Source organism: Capricornis sumatraensis, chromosome 10 (assembly GCF_032405125.1).
Source record: "Capricornis sumatraensis isolate serow.1 chromosome 10, serow.2, whole genome shotgun sequence".
NCBI lineage: Eukaryota > Metazoa > Chordata > Mammalia > Artiodactyla > Bovidae > Capricornis > Capricornis sumatraensis.
In genome coordinates, this window is record NC_091078.1 from 102,231,266 (window position 1) to 102,256,252 (window position 24,987).

Sequence of the window (24,987 nt, forward strand, 5' to 3'; positions counted from 1 at the left end):
ACCTAAAGACCATTCTACAAAAACACCATTCCTCTCGCCTTACTTTCTTTTCCCACTTGAAGAATCAGTTTCTCATAATTAGTTCTTTAGACCTGATTCTGTTTTGGAGGACTTAAAAGCTCTAGTGTAAGAAATTTCTCAAGTTGTACACAGAAAAGAGTCTTGGACTGTGAAGGAACCCAGGGTTCTAATGAAGGCTCTACTGCTTGCCAATGTCTTTGGGCAAATTACTGAGCATTTCTGGGCTCCAGTTTCCTCAGTTTCTCCAGTTTTCCCCTAAGGTAAAAAAGGAAGTAATATTTGCCTTGTCTTACAGGGATATTATTAAACATGTTTCTATATACATAAAAAAAACTTTACATGTTTTAAAGCTCTATACAAACATATTATTTTCCCATTGTTACCAGAACAATAAAAGCATTTTCCATAAAGATATAAGTTGAGACCTTCATTGAATAAAAGTTAAAAATATATATGTGTAAGAAAGCTGAAAGGAACTATGCTATAGTGTTAACATTAGTTATTTCGTGGTGACAGGACTGTGAGTGCTTAGTTTTTGCTTTATATTTTTCTGCATCTTTTTTTTTTAATAGTAGCTATTACTCCTAGAATTTAAAAAGGCTACTTTAAGTCAAATAATGACACTGTGCAACAACTGAGTATTAAAAAAAAAATAGCTATCAGATACTGAGGACTCTTTAAAAGAGCATATCAAAAGCAAGCCTTTTATAATTGATACAATTAAATTCCCAAGTAGATCACTAAGGTAAATGGCAGAGATATTTAACTAAGCTTTCCGAAGAAGATGAAAGTTATCAGGAACAATGTTTCCATTTTTCTAAAGAACTATTATCTTCCTTTTGTTTTTTTTCTCTGAAGTGTTTCTACTAGATACCAGCATCACTACTCCTCAGGGTATCAAGAGGTGAGACTCTCAACTTGGAAAACCTCAGACAGGAAACCCAATGTCAGTGTTACATAAAAGACACCACAAGCTCCTGACCTGTTTCTAGCCCTCTGCCTCTCCATGCTCCCTGAGAGCAATCAGCATCAATCTGGGGGACCCTGTGACATTCGGAATGTGTCACAAATCAATTTCTAGCTCAGTTTTCATCTTCTTTAGTGAGAATTCTGATCAGCAGCCTTTCCGTTCTAGCACTGCCTCAACCTGAAGTTCCTTTAATCGGTTCTCATCATTCAGTAAGATTCAGTCATTCAGTCAGTTCATCATTCAGGCTTCAGGAAGATGACCATACACTTTATTGCCCAAAGTCTGGCACTTTGAAGAGTGCAACTGAGCAACAGGCATAAACTGAGACTGTCACAGGCCACTAGAACATACAATCACTTTAAAATTAAGCAAAGTAAGGGTATTTAAAGAAAGAAGTTCCACGATGTCTTTGGTCCTGATCAGATCAATGCTGCCGTAGTTTTTTCATACTGTCTTCCACTTCCAATGGTTGTTAGCTCTTAAATGTAAGAATTATATTCACACTGTTATTGGAAATCTATAATTAAATGTGAAACTAAATTTTCTTTCTCTTTTCTTCTTTTTCATTTTAAAGGTTCACACAGGGCAGCTGTTTTGCAAAGGAGGGTGGGAATTGCAAAGGTTTTGCCCCAGGCTGTCTTGCATTAAGAACTGTTGCATTTGGCCACTTTTCAAGGAACCAGATGTGAAGTAAGTAATGCCCATTTGGATTACAAATCTCATTTTAATATCTTTCAACATAAATAACAATAGCAACAGTCAATATATTTATTTCAAGGTTTCCAAGAGGTGGACAGACATTACCCACATAGGAACCACACTCTAGAAAAGCTAGAGGAAGCAATGATCCTACTAAAAACAGTTTTTACACGCTCAAAAAAGTTAATTTCAATGAAGACAACAAAACAAAGTTTGGTTTGATGGTTACAATTAACCAAAGCATCAGAAGGGGCAAAGACTAGACTAACTCAATTCAGTAAATTCTGTATACTTGGAAAGTCTTAATCACAAGACTTAGATATTGAAATGACTGTATTTGGGGGTTATTACTAAGTTTGTCAAGGTTTCATAAACATAACCAAAGGCAACACAGGCTTGGAAGGTACCAGTTCTAACATATTCTTTGGAGAATAAACAAAGTTTTAATATAGATTTTTTTAAAAATCTCAATATCAAGTTCCTAACAACACCTTTACATCTATCTGAAACTGCAAGTGAATGGATTAAGCTAGCCTGAAAGAAAATTAACAATAATTTCTATTACTCCCAATTTTGCAGTATGAGGGGCCTGTTAATCTGATGGACTTTGAGGACAGTTCATTTACATCCACAGTCATAAATAAGGCTAAGATTTGGGAATATTTAAAATAAAGCAAAAAAAAAAAATTCGAAACTACACTTAGAGCAAACAAAGACGTTAAGCTGTATAGAGCTATAAGATAGGACCAGAGAGATAGAAAGAGATCAAATGAATAGCTGAAGTAAATGCTGGGACATGAAGGATCCACTGGAGGAATTCATAATATGGTGATTTTCACCACAAGGGATAACAAATCTATAAGGCTTGTGTGTCTCTTAAAGTACACAAAGCATTTTTCCAAACATTACTTATTTAATCGTGACAGGTAGCGATTATTACCATTTTATAGAAAGCTGAGGAAGCTACGTGACACGGCCAAGGTCAGCCGACCAAGAAGTAAGATCTCAATCTAACCCAAATCAGTACACGTCTGTTGGACGAACCCCGTCAGAAACCCTTGCCATTTATAAGACACTGTGGGAAATACAGAGAAGTGTCAGCCTGCCCTTAAGGAATTTATATCTTGTTGGAGAAACAAGCTGCAAACAGGTGAAAAGTTAAGTAATGATTCGTGATGTAAATAAGAGTTCCAGCCAATGACAGAGGAGATGTCACAAGGCAGCACCTGGTGAATTGCCAAATACGTGGAAAAATGACTCAGTTTCACGGGGACTCAGAAGAGCATATCAAGATGGGATGGGTTCATGGAAGGAATGGGACTCCAGCTATGGCTTATACATGAGCAAGATGCAGGTAAGACCAGAGTATGGTCTCCTGAAAAAGAGGGACCAGGTCCCTACGGCCTACAAAGCTACGGGTATACCTATTCACAGCTGTGTCAGAGAACCTCAATTATGTATGAATAAAGACTATTGTTGCCTGACCCACTGATGAACAGGGTAACAATGCATGAACGAACACCTGGAGAGGAAGTAAGACGCATTCTAGACAAGGGGAAAGAGCAAGATTACGTCCGGAGGACAGTGAATCCAAATGTTATTGTGCTTTATAGGAGTCTTCTTGTTATTGTCACTATTCAGTCCCTAAGTCGTGTCCAACTCTTTGTGACCCCCTGAACTGCAGCCTGCCAGGCTCCTCTGCCCGTGGGATTTCCCAGGCAAGAATACTGGAGTGGGTTGCTATTTCCTTCTCCAGGGGATATTCCCGACCCAGGGATCAAACCCTCAACTTCTGCGCTGGCAGGTAGATTCTTTACTATTGAGCCACCTGGGACGCCCTTTCAGGAATCGAGGAAAGGACATATCCAAGGCAACACAGTTAAGAGGATGAGGCAGGAGCTAGGCTGTAGGTCTCCTGAAATCCTGGTAGGAGTAGAGATGTAAATGGAAAGAACACTCACTTTAAAAGGAAATGAATTTCAAGTAGAATTCTGACATCACCACCTACCAGGATGTAACTCTGGGCAAAGTACTTAACCTCTTTTAGTCTCAGTGGCCTCATTATAAAACAACTGTGATTTTGCAGTTTCTTTGTTTTACAAAGAAATATAGTATCTAAGTCTTGTACGTAAGTCTTCTACACACAAATGAGTTCAGTTCTGAGAGCGTGTTCAGAAGTCCAATTTGCTTTTAAGTCCAACAAAGATGGCCTAGGTACCCAACTAATACAATCAGCTATATACTGCACTATAGTAGGTTTATCACACTTCTCACACAAACAATACACAAAAACAAACACAGAAAATAAAGACGACATTTTTAATCTTATAGTTCAGTACCCTGAACAGTACAGTAGTACAGTGCAACAGCTGGCATCCAGGGGCTGGCATCGAGTGAACAGACAGGAAGAGTTACTGACTGGAGGGGGAAGAGGAGGTGGGAGATGGCAGAGCTGAAGGGTCGTCAGCAGCAGGAGACGGAGGGCAATGTCACTCATGCCTGACGGCGACGGAACACACGTTCGCATCTTTGGAAGTTTGCAGTTTGATGGGTCGTACGCAGGGGATTTACTGAAATGTGTGCAAGACACTTAGAACCGCTTGGCACAGAGTAAGCACAGATGTTAGTTTCCTGCTCCCTAGACCACACTTTGAAGGGTATTTTACTTCATTCTAAAAGATTCACTTTGGCATTATTACCATTGGAAACATCCCCTGTGCAGCTGCCTCGTGACTTCTTTGCTCAAACCTGATATAGCTGTAACTTCTTACATTGCTCTTTATTGCCTTCATATGTATATCTGTGATGTCACTAGAATAATTCTGAAAGAGCTGCCTTATACACGGGGTCAGGGATCAAAGAGGACACATTTTTATGAAATTAACAACACTGAGAAATGTACTGACATCCCTGGTTCTACTAGGTTAGAATTATATAAAAATCCACATATAAATAAAAATAAATGCAATATAACTTTCAGCAGCTTTCAAAAGCTCTTGATGTACTGAAAGCTGTTCCCACACCTTTAGAAAAAAATGGACAAACACTAAGGGAAAAAAGGCAGTTAAAAAGTGATTTTTTTTTTGAAGGACTTGTCAAACTTTTATTAACACTTTTTACTATGCTAAGTCACTTCAGTTGTGTCCAACTCTGTGCAACCCCACAGACGGCAGCCCACCAGGCTCCCCTGTCCCTGGGATTCTCCAGGCAAGAACACTGGAGTGGGTTGCCATTTCCTTCTCCAGTGATTTATTTTTAAAAGTGGCTTCTAGAGCATTTCCTGAGATAATCTTAAACATTTTCTATATCTTTAGTAAAATGTTATCTGCTATTCAAAATGAATCTAAGAAACGAAGAGTTCCTGAATCATTAGAATTACCTAAATTCAATTTAAATTTTATTTCACCCCACAATAATTACCAAGACAGAAACTTGGCTTACTGTGTTTTAAAAGGATTTTACGTAACCAGAAATGACGAGGGCTTTCTGGCTGATTCCAGAAAGACTCAATTTACTGAGAACACTGTACATCCCAGTTCATCAACATTTCACAAGACTACCTTCTGGAAAAAGAAATGGAAAAATGTTTGACTTGACAAATCAGTGGCGTACAACTATCTCAGCATGTCAGGTAGGGATATATTTTGTGGAACTAACCGTTCGGCTTTTCCATCACAGAGCAGACAGACCTCTGGATGCTGGTCCTTCTTCCATGGTTTCTCTTCTTTCTGGCTCCTGAGATACCAGTGATGCTACCAAGAAAGCTGGTCCGTCCTCAGGCTCTTCACTCTTCCAATTCTATATACTCTCCCCTCAGCATCACAGAAGACTTCAAAGGTCGAGGATATACTGAGATGATTAAATCTCTATCTCCATCCTCATCATCTCTTTTGTGCCTCAGACCTCTATACAAACACCTACTTGATATGTCCATTGCAATAGGCTCCTCAAAACTCAACAGGTCCAAGACTACATCTACCATCTTTTTCCTAGAACTGGTCTCATTCAGTAAGCCTGACTTAGTAAATGGCTCCTACTAATCTGCCAGCTGATCATATCCCACCCACCCCCCAAAAAGGTCATAACTATTCTTACACTCATGTACAATCAATCACCACCTCCTTTTGATTCTATCTGTTAAATTCATTCAGTCACTTCTCTCAACCTTCTCTGCTATCAACCCCGATCCAAATTACTCGCCTCTCTTACACATCTTTTCTGATCATTTCCCACCTGCTTTCCCTAAGTCAGCTCTAATTGCCTCTCCAGACAGTTTTGCAGCTTTAGCCAGAATGACCTCTTAAAGTTCAAATCAGATTCTGTCACTCCATTATTTAGAATCTATATTGGCTTCTGATTGCCTGGCATCTGAACTGCTTTGAATAATCCCTGTTTATCTTTGAAGCCTCTTCCCAGTCCTTTTCTCCATTTATAGCTTGCTTTTCCCCAGGCAGAGCCTTCCCGTGTTATTTCCTCTGTGGTACTTCTTTCTCCTACAGCTAACTCCTTTCTTAAGCTGACTCCTACGCTCTCTCTTCCATTATCAGCATAAAAATCACCTCCCCAAACCCTCAGATCAGGTGAAACCTGCCCGTTATTACTCCAAGCAACGCACCACTCTCTTCCTCCCTTGCAGCACTCCTGTCTTAGTTATTACTTGCTTGTTGTCTGCCTTTCCCACAACATTTAAATCCAAGGGATTCACGATCCCTGCAGCATCCACAACAAACGCGGACTAAAGACTGGAGATTCAGTATTGACTGGTTTTATTAACTTGCCGCGTTATTCCGGGAAGCCTTAACTTCTCTAGGCCTCCTTTGTAAAAGGAAAGGAAGGGAACTTGATCAGAGTTTCTTAAGCATCACTGATGTGAATCCCTTTGAAGGGAAGGAAAAAATTGGACAGATCTGCGAAGGCTGTGTCTTCAGACTATCCCCAGGTTGAGAAAACTAACATTGTAAGAAACCATGAAAATGTCCTTGAATTGTGAAACTGGGGCTTTATAAAGGCCTGTACTGTTGATGCCAACACAGTATTTTTAAATTCTGAAATTCTCAGAGCCCAGGAATATGTCTGTGGACCCCCAAGATTCTTTGGATCCAAATTTCAGAAAGAGACGGTCGCTTCTAGGTCTACAGTGAGCTCTTTCTAAGAAAGTAGATGTTTATTTTCCTGAGTACTTCTTAGTGAGTCAGTCCTGTAGGGCTGTGGGCTCACGAAGCTGCCATTTGGGAGAGAATACGAGGAATTTCAGAGCATCAAAGCACTCTGAAAAATTCTTTCATTTCAAGGGAGATTCTCAGGTACTAATTCCGGCAACAGGGTGAGAAGCCTTCAACCTTGACTCTGTGGCAATGAAAGGCAGATATAAAGCATGTCTCTGGGCTCAGTGAAATAATCTTTTTGATTATACAGAAAAGTGTATAATTGTGTAAGAAAATGAACTAAGAAGTGAGAGAAGAACAATAAAAGGCAAGAAAGCAAACAGCCCAACTAAAAGGGGGCCTAGGACTAAAACAGGTATTTCTCCAAGGGCATACTGATGGCCCAGTTAGCCCGTGGCAGCCAGTGCCATTCTGTACAAAAATGGTCCTGGAATTTGAACATCTCTTCTATGACATGAGTACTTGTTTCAAAGGCCGTTCCCAAGTGTACCTCCGCTGTAGTGTGCGCAATAACCTCTCACTGCCTCTGCAGACTTTGGGTCTGAGACCTTTTTCAGCAGAGCCACAAAAAGCATGATGCCAGCTGCCATCTTACACGCACTGCTGTGGCCCTTGCTCTCTTTTGATTTGGGGTCCTCACTGTTTTTTGTTTTTGTTTTTTTTAAACTTGCCAAGTAAGTAGAAAGAGAAACATCCTTAGTTTTTCTCAAGGTAGTTGGATTTAAACCTCCTAGTGCAGAAAGGTGACATCTATTCATAATAAATGTCCTGTTCTTCGAGTTTCCCTTCCCTGACTTCTCACTGAATGCCCAGACACCAGGTTCTCGAATTGTCTAAATTATCAACAAAATGCTTGTTTCCTGGCTGAGACCTCATCCGCCAAGATTCTACTCCGTCTACTGATTTATAGCTGCTTCTAAGTCTCTACGAGCAGAACACTGCAAGAGAAGTGGTGACGCTGCCTGTGTTCAGGCAAACAGAACAGCTAAAATAAAATGAATAGCAGTCCAAAGAGGAAGAAGCAAATTGGGTTAAAACACCCCGTTTCCTTCTCTTTTACCACTCGACCCTTTTCACTCCTCTTGTGTTTCAAATGACAAGATGACCTCTTTCAATACAACGTCCACAGTACATCGGTCACTTTTAAAATAATATGGTGAGGGTATATATTTTGAAAAAAAAATACTTAAAATTGAATCAACTTTTAAGGGAGAAATGAAAATCAATCACTCTCTTCCTTCAAGTTCATGTTCTCACAGGATGGCTGATTCTATATGCTACGCTGCTACTATCTTCACTCAAAGCCCAGGATAACGAAAGCTTTCACTGACCACTCAGTTTTGGGATCTTTGGTTGTCTTGCCCAATATTTCCATTTCTATCCAAGAATCAAACAGCCATTTGTTAAAGCTGGCATTTTTGTGTGTCCCATGGTAAACAGTCTGAATTTCTATCTCAGGAAAAGGGAAGACCAGGGACAATCTGTAGACTTGAAGCATGGTAATGAGAGACAAAGGCATCTTCAAGTCACCAGATCGCTGAAGGCAGAGTCTGCTAATAGTGGAAAATGTCAGCTCTGGCTCTAATTCCTATCAGAGAGATGAGAGGACTCAGTAAGTCCCAAAGTAGCACCAAGTGACATCAGTGCCGTCTTGAAAGCAGTACAGTAGAGTGTATAAAAGCATGCATTTGAAAAAGACATTGCTACAGTCAATCTTCACACTGAAGCACATTAGCCAGAGACGTCTCTGTTGATTTTGTGACAGCTGCAACTTTTCCAACGTATGGAGCACGAAAGTTACAAACTGGCTTGCTGGTTGAGTGGTCTGGAGAAAGGAATACTCTGTCTCACTGGATTGCTGTAAATTTGAATCCATTTCCTCTATTTCTCAGCTCATTTTGGTAGAATGCTTCTAACTAAAAGTGTAATAAACTAGACTGTCATACTTCAGGGTTTTTACAACTCCATCTACCATATTTGGGAATAAGTGTTGGGGGAGCAAGAGCTTATAAGGAAGTAAAGGATATTTGGTGACATTTTGTAACCTTTAGCTAGCTGGGGACAACTGAAATCACGTGTTCAAGATGGGAAGCATTACTAATTTGGGATGACTTCTTGTGGCTTTTTTTTTTTTTCTCTTACACCACCATCACTGAATTTGTTCAGAAATAGATTTCTGCTTTTCTCAAAATCAGTTTTCCTCTGTCATACAAAACGCGATTCCTTTTTATAAAGGCAACGTTCTCGGTACAATGAGGTTGCGAAAGGTCAGACACGACTTAGCAACCAAACAGCCAACAGCCAAACGGACAAAAAGGTGTGAAACTAGAACGCTAATTAATTTGTGAGTTCCTACAAAAGATAATTTTGAAAAAATCCCAAGGTTTCAATGAGCTGTCAGTCAACTCACCAAGGGTAGATTCCTTTGAACAAAAAACCAACACGGCAATAAAAAAAACAAGCAGTTACAGCGGTACAGAAACAAAGCAGCATACTGAAAAGGGACTGCCCTGGCATAATTCACACACTTCTGAGTTGCCACTGAGGAGGAGAACGGACATCGACATCGGAGGAGACACACAGCACGCGCTCTAACGGAAACGCTGTGTTCTGTAATTCAACTCTCACCCCTTTAATATGCAGAGTCATTACTCTGCGTCAGGCACTAGGTGTGATGGTGAGGACTTATCAGAGGATAGGACAGAGACCTTGCCTTCAAGGATTAGTAACAAGAGTTAGCCACAGTTAGTAACACACTGACATTTCAGTAACTGTTAATAAGGGAGAAAAGAGAGAGACAACCAGAAATTTTGACTGGAGGACTTAAAACTCGGAAAATTTCCTTTGTATCTCTCATTTTAATTATTCCTACAAGTTTCTTTGATGTATAAAGCTATGTGATTGCCCTCTCTCTGAACAGATCAAGCCTATCCCATTCCACAGTGCTTAGAAAATGAAGTACTGGAGAGGTCCTTCGAGACTCATTTGTCTACCCTACACTAAACTGTCAACACACAGGAAAACTGAGGCCGGAAGAGGGAAAATGATTGATTACGGTCACATAGCCACCGTATCTATTTTTATGAGCTCTTCCCCAAGTAAGTTATAACTTGGAGGTGTCATTACAACTAGTGTTTTTTTTTTTTTTTTTTTAAAAAAACTCTGTTTTAGAAAACAAACTTACAGTTACCAAAGGAGAAAGGCAGAGGAGGGGAGGGATAAGTTAGAGTCTGGGATTAACAGGGACACACTGCTGCTGCTACTGCTGCTAAGTCGCTTCAGTCGTGTCCAACTCTGTGCAACCCCATAGACGGCAGCCCACCAGGCTCCTCTGTCCCTGGGATTCTCCAGGCAAGAACACTGGAGTGGGCTGCCATTTCTTCTCCAGTGCATGAAAGTGAAAAGTGAAAGTGAAGTCGCTCAGTCGTGTCCGACTCTTAGCGACCCCATGGACTGCAGCCCACCAGGCTCCTCCGTCCATGGGATTCTCCAGGCAAGAGTACTGGAGCGGTGTGCCATTGCCTTCTCCGAGAGACACACTACTATAAACAAAATAGATAACCAACAAGGGCCCTACTCTACAGCGCAGGGAATTGATCAATATTTTATAATAACCTTCAAAGAAAAGGGCTTCCCTGGTGGCCCAGCTGGGAAACAACCTGCCTGCAGTGCAGGAGACCTGGGTTTGATCCCTGGGTTGGGAAGATCCCCTGGAGAAGGGAAAGGCTACCCACTCCATTATTCTGGCCTGGGGAATCCCATGGACTATACAGTCCACGGGGTCGCAAAGAGTCAGACACGACTGGCGACTTTCACTTCACTTAAGGGAGAAGAATCTGAAAAAGAATATACATATATATATATGAATCATTCTGCTGTATACCTGAAACCAACGCAACACTGACTGCAAATTTACTATATTTCAATTAAAAATAAATGACCACTTCCCTGATGGTCCAGTGACTAAGACTCCGCGCTTCCAAAGCAGGAGGCAAGGGTTCAGTCCTTGGTAGGGGAACTAAGATCCCACATGCTGTGGCATGGCCAAAAAATTAAATACATAAATAGGAAAAAAGTAATTAAAAAAAAATACCTATGTTTATCTGACATGTTTCTCATTTACGCCCTGCCCCCTGGTCTCCACTGGAAAACCAACCTCCGAACTCGGTGGAAGCAATCCTTTCTCACAGGCTCCAGCCCTTTTTAATGACTTTTCTCAGGCCTCAGCCTTATACTATCTCCTCCCCCACTGATCTGCACCCCTCACTACACTCCTTGATTCAGCTTTTCTGGGAGAGCTGTGCTATTTGTTGCCCCACGTGGCGGGGGTCTAAAATCTCTCCCTTCATCCATATATTACCACCTGTTGTCCTCTAAGCTCCCAAAACACTCATTCTGCCCACTCTGCATGCATGTGCCCTCAGTCGCTCAGTCGTGTCTGAGTCTTCGTGACCTGTGGGCTGCAGCCCGCCAGGCTCCTCCGTCCCTGGGATTCTCCAGGCAAGAACACTGGAGTGGGTTGCCATGCCCTCCCCCAGGGGATCTTCCCGACCCAGGGGATGGAACCTGAGTCTCCTGAGGCTCCTGCATTGCAGGCAGATTCTTTACTGCTGAGCCACCAGGGAAGCCCTCCTCCCACTACACTCCAGCTATAAAATTAAACGATGATCTCCTCCTTGCAGCTGTTAAGGGCATTACTCCTTTTCTCATTCTTCTTGACAGGGTGCTGTCATTTTACAATATTTCAGTTGAAAAAGAAAATATGTGAGCTTGGAAGTCAAAGGAATCTCAGTTGAAATTACACCCCTTTGGGCACTGATAGTATGCCCTTAGGCACATTATTTCACCTGTTTAACTTCACTTTATTCATCTGGGAAATGGGGGTAATTATAATTCCTACAGTTACACAGCTGTTGTGAGGACGCAACAAGATTATATACGTCAAGGTAGTAACGTGACGCCAGGTGCGTAAGAGGTCCTAAGGCTTGTATTCTTTTCCTCTTCTTAAAATCTGCCTCATTTGGCAGTGATGTGATGATCCCGCCTACTCTTGCCATTTGTTCACCTTCCCCTTTCAGGCCTGACCTGTGCGCTGCTCTTCACTCTATGTTCCATGCTATGCTACGCGCTATGCTATGCTACTCTATGCCATGCGAAGCATTCTTTACTCCGTGTTCACGACATCCAAATCAACGTGCCTCATTCCAGCCTCCAAAACAAGGTTCAGTCTCGAATCTTCACCTCTCCAGGGCTTTCCTACTGAGATACTCCACCTTCACTTCAAATTCAACAAGCCTAAAATCAACCTCATCTTTCTTCCCCCAAACACAGTTCCTCTCCCACATTTTTCCCGTCTTTCTATACATCACCCCAAAGGTCATTCTTGACCCTTTTCTTTCATTCTCTTTGTTTTTCATTCAGTCACCCAACTTAACGTTATCAAAATATCTCTTTCACTTGTCCTTTTTCAAATGGAGTGACTGTTGTACCACGTCCCCTTCCTGAACCTTCAAGTTGCCCAGTGTCTCCTAAACAAAGTCCAAGTTCCTTGCTCTAGCCTTTGTATCCTGCCAAGCTCAGTCCTTCTCCTCCTACGTGACCGTCCCACTGACTCTAGAGTGCAGTCAGTGTGTCCCTGACATCCTGAAATCCCCACCCCACGATGCCCCTCATGTCTAGTATCTCCAGCTCCTTCCTTCTCAAGTCTCCGTATCCACATTTTCAGGGTTCAGCTCACCTGACTACTCCAGCTCTGTGGATGTGTTTGCTTGTACGAACTTTCACTCATGTTTTTTCCCAAACACACGTCACCCAGCTCTGTGATTTAATTCTTTCATGTGGTCTGTGTTGGTATTGCCCTTGAAATCAGACTGTGAGTAATGAATGGTGTCATTCCCCTTGGTCTAGAACAGGGCTGGATACAGAAAAGTAGCTCGGAAATGCTTGTCGAATAAACACCACATATAAACAGGAACAACAGCAACAAAACCTCTGTACAAATAACTGCTATAGACCTTTACCTGACCGAGCAGCCCTGCTTCAAATACTAGAGAGGACTAAAAGGTCACAACAAGTCTGTGAACTGAGTATTCCTCATCTCTGAATTATACAGGTCAAAAAGTAGCTGGCTGATATCACACTTCCTATCTCTTGTTGGTAGATTTAAAAGCAATATTTAGGCAAGAATGCTAATAGTACTATCCTTAATTAGCAGGAATAAAAGTATATCTGAATCATTTAATTTTAATTACATTATAATTGTAGCACTTGCATAATCCTTGCTAGGAACTGTGTTAAGTACTAGGGACACCCAGAAGACAGTCTTTATCCCCAAGAAGCTCCCTTGGTGAAACTACAAAATCTGCAATCATCTGATACTTGGTACATTCTAGGCATGAACCGATGCTATGAGAGGAACACTAATAGAGCCATCTGGTGTGGCCATGCCCTAACATGGAAGCCACAAGACAGCGTGTAGGCTGAGCTTGGCCATGAAGTCCATAACGCTCCCAGGAAGCAGGGTGAAATGCACACATATGTTTGAGAAGAAAATCTGTCTACTTGAAAGATGAAATGGAAATGGTGGATTGAGTTGGAGAGACAATATGCAATAACTCAGGTGAGGAATTAGGAAAACCTGAACTAAGAAAACATCCATGGAAATTAAAAAGTTGGAAAAACAAATTTATAGTAACAGCCATCAGTAGTTCACACATAAAGATTTTTTTCCCTTTGCCATGTCGGGGAGCAGAAGTGCACAGAGAATTTATTCTCCTAAGACTCTTACTTGCTGTTGCTATTACTGTTACTGCAAAGTCTGATGGATGAAAGGATGAGGACAGCGACCTCCATATACTGGAGTTGGGAACATTGTAACTTCCACTCATCACTCAGGGTGTACGTCAAGTCACTTCATCGCATTCCAGCCACCACGCATCCCAGTCGGTTCTTCTTAAAAGGATGTGAACTTGCAGGAAGTGAGTCTACTTTGTGGGACCGCTCCCCAGCAAGCACTTATCCCGCGGAATGTGCAGTAGGGTCTAGGTCTATTCCTTTTCACCCTTTTCATATAGGTGCACAAAACCAATGTTCATTAATGAATTAATACAAGGAAGGACCCTAACGCCATTCCTGAACAGAGCTATTACAAAGATACTGAGTAGCTGTAGACATTCTTTGAACATATGCTCTGTCACACGGATAAGCACTAAATTTCCTCACGTGGAAAAGATGAAAACTAAAGACAGTGACGATAGTAACATCCTAAAGTATATGATCTGTAAAAAATTTGTCTAAGCCCTGTATTTATTTGATCTTACTTCATCCTCATAATCAATATCCTAACAGATAAGGAAACTGAGGCCCAGAGATTTTAACAGATTGCCAACTAATAGAAAAGGAGAGACTGCGGCCTAGGTGACCCTGATGTTCAGGTGTCAACTTTCAGGCATTCCTGGAAGCAGGAATTCTGTCCAGAATTACATACTCAGGGTTTTTCCAAAGTATGACTGGGGGGGTCAAGGCTGGTAAAAAGTGGAGTATTAAACATCTCTATAGTTATAGGAAAAACCCCTTTCTCTGTATGTAATTATTATACTACTTCCTAAGTAATATGCCTTATATTTTCAGTGAAAGCAACCAAAAGCATCTTGTGGTTTATGATTCATGCTAGATTTCTCTGGATGCTCAAAATGGATTGCTAAAAAAAAGAGAAAAAAAATTAGGTCTTGTCAATTGTACTGATATATCAGTGGTTATTTCTGTACACAAAAGTGTTCTCAATTTTATGACGCTATCTGGAAGAAGTTCAACAACACATTGTTAATACTCTATTGCTACAAAATAATTTTAAAGCTCCATGGGAATTTAGATTTGTACAAGTTATTAGGATGTGACCTTTCCCTTAGATTTCTTATTTTAGGATCAACTTAACATGGTATTTCCCCAGTGGGAACTGTTGTACTTCCTTCGCAGATAAGAAAAATAGCAATCACAAATTATAGTGAGTAAACTTAGGGAAACATATATTTCTGTGATGCAGATGAAACTGAAATCATAAAAGGTGGCCACACGACTCATTCCTTGGGTTTGAAAGGAAAGCCAACTGGCTTGCTAACAAAAGAACACAAGTCATGCCATTTTGGTATTTCCCTGAAATTTATGCCTAATTGTTTCTTGTCCCAGCTACCAAGTCTTATGACTTTTAAAGATTATTAAAGGTGCTTACGTCACTAAATTTCCTATGTCCTGTCTACCGAGAGTATAAAAGGTTAAAAATATCAAACTTTTAATAATTTAAATGATTTCAGATCACAAGATCTGGACTGAAGGACAAGGAGTTCATAAGTGCAAAGAAAGAAAAATCAAAACAAGTAGAATAATACAGAGAGAGCACAGTTGCTTCACTTTATGGTCCACGGAATAGCAATGGCCTCCAGTGGTGAGGCTCTTACCATGTTAAGTTGATTCTATATGGCAGAATTTATGCACGTTATTGGGAGTAGCCAAAGAATCAAGCAAGCTACAGCTAGGACAGCACAGCTCATTACTGGCATTTTTAAAAAGGCAAACGAAATCCTGGAAGGAGACATTAGGAAGACGCGTACATTTTTCCTAACTGGTCTAACTAGGTGCCAAAAATCAGTATTTTACACACTGTTAGTTCATGAAAGCATTAAAATTATGAGATTATAAAAAGATTAAAAACTTTTTTTCTCTTACAAGAATGAAAGCACAGTTGTAAATGAAAATCAAGTCATCGCCAAAAGTAATTTTTTGTATCCTCTCTTATCAGACCTTTGTACAGTAAGTTTTATTAAAATTACTACTTGAGGCCAAACATTGCTTTATTGAAATTATTACTCAAGAGTCTCAAATAGTCAAACCCCTCACCCTACCACGAATTCTTCAGTTTAATAAACATTACAAAAGTTTTTCTTTCAGGCTTAATTGTTTGCAGTTAATCCTCTACATTTCATAGCAGTGACTCACATTTTTTAGGTAAAGATAGTACTCATTGTGATCAATTTATATGTTTTTCCAGAAGATGTTACAGAGTTTAGGCACAGTTAGGTTTTAAAATACTGTTTTTGAATGAAAAGATAACTTAGAAATCATTTATCATAATTTCCTAATTTCACAGACATCGAGGATCAGGGATAGTGTATTTTCTTTCTCAAATTCTATATAAACATACATAAATGTGTGTATATTTATTAAGAACAGGAAAGCAACTTGTAGAAATTAGTTTCAATAAAGATGTTGATTATAGATAATCTTTTTCTTTACATGATCTTTAGTGTTGTTATTATGTTGCTTATTTGATAGCAAAATGTATATTACACTGCATTATAGTTAAAAAGCTGTAATCTCTATTTCACATCATTAACTATTACACTTAACCCCCAAATGAGAGTTTAGAATAAAAAGGAAAGACAATCACCAATATCCTTTTTCTACTCATTGTAATACATTTTAAACATATAATTTTGTATCTTAAAATTTTCTCCTATCATTATATCTTTATCCTAAAATTACTATTCCCTTCAAATATTCAAACTACCAATTTAAAATATCTGATTGAAATAAATCCTTAAAAAAGCGTTTGTATCCATCTCTCTGGAAGCGCTACTTAGTTAAACCTGCATTTTCAAAAGCCATCATTCCTTTGTAACAACTAGCAACATGCAGACTTAAAGGCCACAGGGACCTACAGCACAGACTTTACATCTGATTTAAATTTGGCATGGCCCCAGGAAATAATCTACAACTTCACTGCAACCAAGTTGGTTTTTCCTAACCCAGAACAAAACCAACACCTCCTGACACAACCCTGAAACTACCCCAAAGCCCATATTATTCTAATATCTAAACAACCAGTGAAACTCTTCACTCTCCACCCTCATTCTTCTGTCATACACACACACGCACGCGCGCACACACACACACACACACACCCCCAGAGCTAAATGATAACAGATTCAAATGAACAGAAATCATTTAAACACACACTCTGGAAATATGCCTTTGCTCAATTTGCTGCTAATATATTCACAGAGCAATGTGAAATGTCATAAAAACAAATAATGCAAGAGTAAATACATTTGCTCAAAACCTTAAACACAGAACTCGTCTTAAAGCAATCAATCTGAAGAAAATGACTTTTTTGAAAAGTGACGTATGTGCATGAAGATATTCACTGTATGTAACTGAATAAGACTAAACAGTAACTGTATAACAATTAGAAAATTTTAAGCCACCTAAAACCTGGCTTACTAAATTCTGTGATATCACTAAGATGAACTACCGTGTTGTCATTATGACATCTGAAAGCCAGGTAAACAGGGAGAAAGATACGTAATCTAATAGGGAAAGAAGCAGAAATACTACATAAACCATAACTGTTAGTGATTTAAAAACATACATAGGTCAGCTAGAACTGCAAGAAATGAAGCAGAAGTTAGAACAGCAGTTTCTTAGTTTAGTATAGTGTGATTACCGGTGGTCCTTTTCTTATAAACAATATTTCACAGCTTCTCAGTAACAAAAACATCTTGAAAGAATTCAATGTGAAATGAGACAAACCCAATGGCCCAAATTCAACAGCCAAAGTCACTTTATCTGTCCTAGTTCCTAATCGTATTTCTGTTCATACCACCTCCCCACCTTGAAGGTTTCGGAACCCTATCTGGGTGCCAGCCCTGCAGCTCTGAGTGCATACCTAGCAGCATAGCTGAGCAGAAAGTGTATTTACAGAGGGCAGGCCCGAACCCTGCATGTGAACACATACAGAAGACGATAAAGATCGTGGGGTCCTATTAGTAATTTACAGGACTGCGATTTGCTCTGGCCGGTACACCTCTAATTGAATTCCTTAGCCATAAAATCACTGGGACCAAACGAGTTCAGATATCTTTTATCTAAACCCTTTTTTCTCCCTTACCATCAGTTAACATAATTCTTATGGGGCTTTTCTTCTTTTTATAGATTCATTTGTCTTAGTTATAAATTAACCCAAAAGCAACTCTCCTAACTACCCAGCGCTCCTGTTTCCTGTGTGCCAGGTTCCTTTCTACTTGCACCACTTAGGATACGGGGCCATTTAACCTTCTGGTTGGTAAGTGATGTCCAGGAAATCATCTCTAGATGTTTAAAGAAGATTCCTCAGAAGGAGAAACACCCCCAGGCAGAGATTCTGCTCAAAGCTGGGCACCCTAGAAAGAAGGGGAGTGGAACTGCTAACGACTCCCACTTATTTTTTCACTTTTTAAAGTGCTGGTAAAACATACACTTACATAAAAATGTACCATTTTAACCATTTAAAAAGGTACAGCTCTGTGGCACTAAGAGCATTCACGCTGCTATGCACCCATCACTACCATCCCAAACTTCTTCATCTGCCCAGACTGAAACTGAGTTCCCGTTAAACACTGAACTCCCATTCCCATCCCTCCCAGCTCCTGGGCACCAGCATGCTTGCCATCGCTACGAACTGACTGCTCTAGATGACACTTCGGTTTCTTCTCGTTTCACTTAAAGTTTCTGAACTCGCGTAGTTTACCAAACTGGTTGAACACACAAGAGAACTGATGACAAAAAACCCTTCAGGGAAGAACTAACACTTACTATTTGGTTTTTCGTGCCCAAATGCTCATTTTCAGAAGCCAGAGTACATGTCTGCCCCTTCCTTGGTCTTTCAAGAGTTTAGTCTTTTGATTTTAAATTGGCTTTGGTTTTTTTGGTGTTTTATTGTTTTGTTTTGTTTTTCAGTTAAACTGATTTTCAAAGCAAACAATACAGCTATCGACTTCCTTTAAGAATCAAAGTTCCCTTATTATTCCTTGTATTCACAGAACTCCTAGACATTTTACCTGAAAAAACAGCACGATCTTCTCTTATCTTCACCATTCAAACATAGGGCTCCTAATTCTACGGGCAAATGGTGCCTTGCATCAAGAACGGTGGACCAAGAGATCATTAATGAGACATAGACTTAGTTTGCACACTGAAGTCACACCCTGACCATCGCCAGCTAAAATTTTCGCTAAGAGGTGGTTTCTGAGGACGCAGAGCCTTGTGGGTGTTTCCCCCGACTCACAGGTTTTCTAGGGGCTGGAAGTAACTGGTTGGAGAACCATGTGAGGAGGAAGCCTGTGGAGCTGAAGAACTATGTGGCGAGGAAGGCTGCGGAGCCCAAGGAAGTTCTGTGCATGCACAAGGTTAAGAAGGAGCTCAAGGTGGACTCCTTGATGAGAAGAGGGTTCTAAAGTTGGCAAACAAACAGAAACTCCCTCTGAAAACCAGTGAGACTCTAATGAGAATGGTTACTGAGGGACTCCAATGTAACTTCGAAAGAACGTCTCATCTTGTTGACCGAAAATTGCAAAGATACAGTTTCCCTGTCACTTGTGCTGGGCTTCCTACTGTGAACGTTTTACAACCACAGCCCGACGAGGAGAACTAATAAATGAGTTGGCACGAGAATGTAAACAGCTTTATTCGGATTTCACCAGTTTTTCCACTCACGCCCTTTCTCAGTTGCAGGGCCCAATCCAGGATCCCACACTGTGTTCTGTAGCTATTTCTCCTTATTTCCTCCAGTTTCTCACTCTTTTTTCTTCTTTTTCTTGAGTGGTTTTACGGAGGTATACTTAACAGACAGTGAAGTGCAGTTGAGCGCACAGTGCCTCAGTCTTTCCTTGTCTTTCACGCCCTGGACACTGTTGAAGGATGCTGGTGAGGTTCTCCGTGGGATGTCTGTTTAGATTTGCCCAACACTGTCTCAGGTTCAACTACCGTTATGAATGTGGGGGAAGAATTCTGAGGACCTGATGGGCGCTTTTCCATGTCTTATTACTGTGGATATAAACCTACTGACCTGGATTACTTGGTTAAAGTGGGCTCTCCCAGGATTCTCCCCCATCAAGTAACTACTTTTCTCTTTGTAATTAATAAATATTTGGAGGGAGATACTTTGAGGTTCTGTGTCCATATTCTGCTCCTCCTGACACTCATCTTCTGAGTACTGGTCAGTGGCCCTGTCGGGAGCAGTCACTGCTGCTGGGGTTCTCCGAAGGCAAACTTCCGTCTCCCTCATTCCTTTCACGTTTACTAATTTAAACTTTTTCTGTATGGAAAAGTACTTCTCCTTCCATTTACTTAATCATTCAGTTATTCATTTATTTTGTTTTGCGCCTTACTCATTCAGTCGTGTCTGACTCTTTGCAACCCCACAGACTGTAGCCCACCAGGCTTCTCTGTCCACAGGATTCTCCCAGCAAGAATACTGGAGTGGGTTGCCATTTCCTCCTCCAGGTGAATCTTCCCGATCCAGGGATCAAACTTGTGTCTCCTGCATTGGCAGCTGGATTCTTCACCATCTCAGCCACCAGAGAAGCCCTTTGTATGACTGTATATATATGGGGGTCGTAATCCAAAGCTGTAGTTCTTAAAAATGTTATTGTTCAAATTATTCCAGCCTTAGTCACTGGGAGTTGGAATTATTTGAATAATAAAATAAATAACTGTAGCACTGGATTTTAATACCCCAGATAGAATATATATACCCGAGCATTGGATAAATTAAGCTACTCTCTCCTCTGTAACCTGGCATCATGGCAGCAAGACTTACAGGGAATCACGCAAGATATTTTTATTTTTCTCTCAATTTAACTACTAACACAGGAAGCTAACATAATGTACTTGAGACTTATTTTCTAAGGATCTGAGTTATTTTCTCAACTTCTAGGTCACTTTCCTATCTTTGTTTTGTCTTAGACAAGTAAGTTACTGTGGCCTCTGTTCACTGACTGGTAGATTATACAGTAGAAAGTATTCTGATAGTCAAAATAAAAGCTCTCTAAGAAATTTTGCAAGAAAATACTATGAAGCATTCGCAGTATTTTTTTTTTTTAAGATTCATTTAAATACAAATTTAGTACAATAAGTTCTGAGTTTACCTACCGTTCAGGAGTGACACTTGTTTAAGGAAACGTCCCTCTTGTATGTCTGTGGCTTAGAGTTGTATGTTGTGGCTTCTTTCAAACCTGAACAACTGAAAAGAAAGAAGATTTTTAATATACACACATATTCAAAATTCTTAGACAACCTCAGCTGTCAAAATGGATAAGCAGAAATACATGGATTTCCTCTGTTGGATTTCATCCTGAATGTTTGCTTTCCCTGAGCTTAAAATGCTTTGTGTTCTCTAGAAGCAAACAACAGACTGACTCATAAATCATGGAGAATCTTCCTGAAAAGGCAAGTCTGTCACTGATCATGAGTCAAGGTCCTTTGTCTCACCCATCTTTTATGCAGAATTAATAATCGCACCTATGTTGCTGAGCAGACTTAAGAAAAACTAGATCTGAAAAGGATTACTAACCTCAAAAGATAGGTGACTGATAAAAGTTATATACAGCAAAGATGACATTTATGAACATACAAGCTTGTTCTAGAGGGCACATGCCTGCTAACCTAAAGTAAAAGTGTAACAGCCATTTAGAGACAAGAGATGTCACACATTTCATGTGGAGCCTTTAAAAAAATTTTTTTTTAACTTTTTATTTTATTTGTGAGTATAGCCAATTAGTAATTTTGGGACAGTTTCAGGTGGACAGTAAAGGGATTTGGCGTTATACATACATGCATCCATTCTCCCCCAAACTCCCTTCCCAGTGGAACAGATTTATAAAAGGAAGACGCAGAGAGCAGATATTGAGTAATCATGCCAAAGGTCTAAGAATGTGTATCCTTGGCTCTTACAAAGGACACAGGGATCCGAGAATAGCTGTGTGTTCCATAAAGACAAAATAGCACCCAGTGGCAAAGCCTTATCATCAGGGCCTTCACAGCCAGACCCAACATTCTGCCCAGTCTAACCTCCCCCAAATTCTCATTTTTCCTTCCTTTTTTAAAAAATTCTGCACCCTTCCATCTGGAATTTGCAAAAACTAATCTGTTACACCCAGTGAATGGCATGAATGTGTTGCTGTTGTTCAGTGGCCCAGTCATGGCTCCTTGCGGCCCCATAGACTGCAGAACGCCAGTCCTCCCTGGGCCTCACCATCTCCCCAAGTCTGCCCAAGTTCATGTTCACTGCATCGGTGATGCCTTCCAGTTGTCTCATCCTCAGAGGCCCTCAATCTTTCTCAGGGGAGGGAATAGCAAACCACCCCTGTATACTTGCGGTGAGAACCTCACGAACTGTATCAAAGGCATAAACGTAGTGGATCATGAACATAAAATGTTTTCTCATTTTGTTATTTCTGCATGAAAGGAATGTAAACTGCAGCCCACGTATTTTGTTTGACTATTTGTTTGTTTCCCCAGCATTGGTTAGTACTTCTGTTTGGAAATTGAAAACTTCCTACTGTGAACTCAGTATCAACAGTTAAGGTAACTATTTTGTGTTCAGCATGGGGCACAGACAGAGCTAACTTGCCTGAGTTTTAGACCGTCACGCTTTGCTTTCTGACTGTTGATCTGTATTGTAGCAATGTTCTGCATGTGAAACACTCTCTCATCTGTTAGTGAAAAATGAAAGGAGTCCCCACATCAATACGTGAGAAACAGCTTATCTACAATGGATTACCACTTTGACTTTTTTCACCCTTAAGTCAACTAAAAAGGGTTTAAATATGTGAAAACACAAGGAAAGAAATATTGATAAAGAAAAATTTGAATAAAATCTCTATCTGAAAAAGTAAAGAATGTTGACGCCAGGCTAAGAGTAAATCATATTAGCTTTTTTTGACACTCACCTGAAATACATATGAATTCATTAAAAAAAAAAATTGACAGGAAAAAGTTAAGCTCTCTGGAAACTGCTACGTATTCCTACCTTGCGGCCCTAAGAGTTGGACCAGACAGAAAACTGGGCCAGTTTCTGTGACTTTCAGGAAGTCTCTCTAACTTTTTCTCAAGCCCCTTCTCTTTGGTAAACTCAGTAATCCGCTCTCTGTATCCATTTAGAACTGCACTGTGCCATAGAAGGTGTAGTTTCCAGACATAAAATGTAATAATCGGGCAGAAACTAGATCTGTTCTGGGGGCAGGAGGTACCAAGGGTTATAGTTCTTTCGTGCTCCCCGTCTGATCAATTAAATGCAGACTGGTGTAGAGTCATTCATTCATAAATCTCTCTCCTCGTCGACGTAAGCCAGAGAATGAGGCTGTGAAGAGAGCAGACGAGCCCCTCCCACTTCAACACAACCCACACTAGACAGGGTCTGTTCACATCTACGCATCCACCTTTCTATTATCCGAGACAAGCTTTCTACCAGAATCTAAGTAGATGATATTGCAACTTACTCTACGCTCTCTGAAATGGTAAAAATGGTAAAGGTTGACTTAAGAAACAGGAAAAATAATTAAAAATGGAAACAACTGAAAACTTATCAAAGAATTACTTCCCCAAGAAGCTCTGGGCCTTGAAAATTTTATAGATAATTTTTTTTCAAGTGTTCAAGGCAGAAATGCTTTTTGCTACAAAAATTGTTTCTGAGTAGAAAGAAAAAGAGTGACCAAATTAATTTTCAACACCTAACAAGAACAAAAATACCAACTTCACTTATTGACACTAATGTACAAAGAAAATGCTAATGAACAAATGCCAATAGTACAGTAAAAGAATAAAACACCATAATAAAATTGAATTTATCTCAGAAGGACAAAGAAGATTTGATATTGGAAAACCTATTAGAATAATGTGTTCCAGCACTGGAACCACATGACTATCTCAAAAACCACCAGAAAAATACCCGGTAAAATTCAACATTCATTCTTGAAAATATTTCCTTAGAGATCTAAGAAACTTTAAAAACAAGAGTATTAATCTCAAAGTTACAGCCAACATCATCTTATTTGTGAAAGATTACAGTAGCATCTCCCCAAATATGCGTTCTATAGATAACTAGATTCCTCAAGATTTTCCAGTGGAAAAGCTTCCACCACAAAATGAATCTGCACATATTGTTCATCTTTGGAGATTAATAAAGTACATTAACATTGCATATGTTCTGTAAGCTCCGCAATCAGAAAAAAACCCAACAGTATCAACAATAACAATCTGCTTAGCTATTTAGCTCACTAGTTTTCAAATGTATTTGAACATTTTTCTCACTTTCTATTATTTCACTCAACCCACTTCAGTGTGGCTTTCACCACCCACCTTTCTACTGAAACTCAAGCAAAAGTGACAAGTGGGCTCCTTCTTAATAAATCCATTAGGCTTTTCTTGGTTTTCATTCTATTTGCGCAACGGTGCGCCGTTAAGTGAAAGTCGCTAAGTCACGTCTGACTCTTTGCAACCCCATGCACTATAGCCCGCCAGGCTCCTCTGTCCATGGAATTCTCCAGGCCAGAATACTGGAGCAGGTGCTGTTCCATTCTCCAGGGGATCCTCTCAACCCAGGGACTGAACCCGGGTCTCCTGCACTGCAGGCAGATTCTTTACCGTCTGGGTCACCAGACGTTCAAGGAGGCTCAACTCAAAACTACAGAAGACCCTCTCACCTCCCTTTCCTTTGACTTTTTCATGTCCTATGCTTTCCAAAGCATCTCCTTCAGCACAAGTCCTCCTAACTCAACATGTCCTCCATCCCCAGCCCAGTAATGTCACAATCTCACTTTCCTCTCTGTCCGAGCTCTTTAGAACTGTGGCAACTTTAAATCTCCTCCAACTTTTCATGTCCAGCCCCTTTCTACTCATTCTCCAATACCTGACAAAAATGTAGGAACTGACCTAGTAAAATCAACTATTCTAAGGGACAGGGGAAAGAAAAGAAAAAGAAGGAAAGTGAAGTCGCTCAGTCGTGTCCGACTCTTTGGGGCCCCATGGACTGCAGCCCACCAGGCTCCTCTGTCCGTGGGATTTCCCAGGCAAGAATACTGGAGTGGGTTGCCATTTCCTTCTCCAAGATGCTCTCAAATGAAAAGTCTCTTTGGTGCACTGAGGGAAGGCGAAAGTGTATGAATGCTCCCAAATGACTAATTTCTATCCCATTGAGTTAAATACCTGGTCTGCCACTGACCTCTCCGCCCCCAAATTGCTGACTGATTCCATGAGAAGCCAGAGTCAAGATGAGCCAATCATACCCTTCCCTAGATTTTCATAACATTCCCATTCAAAACT

General features: G+C 40.3%; 1 protein-coding gene across 1 annotated transcript in view; it reads right to left on the minus strand.

The window, feature by feature from the left end:
• The window catches only part of PPARG (peroxisome proliferator activated receptor gamma), a 100,490-nt gene extending 79,604 nt beyond the window's left edge, over positions 1 to 20,886 (minus strand). Inside the window, exon 1 of the mRNA XM_068981633.1 lies at positions 20,818 to 20,886. The gene's annotated coding sequence lies outside the window, so the exon portion shown is untranslated. The remainder of the gene's footprint in view (positions 1 to 20,817) is intronic.
• Between the last annotated feature and the right edge of the window lie 4,101 nt (positions 20,887 to 24,987).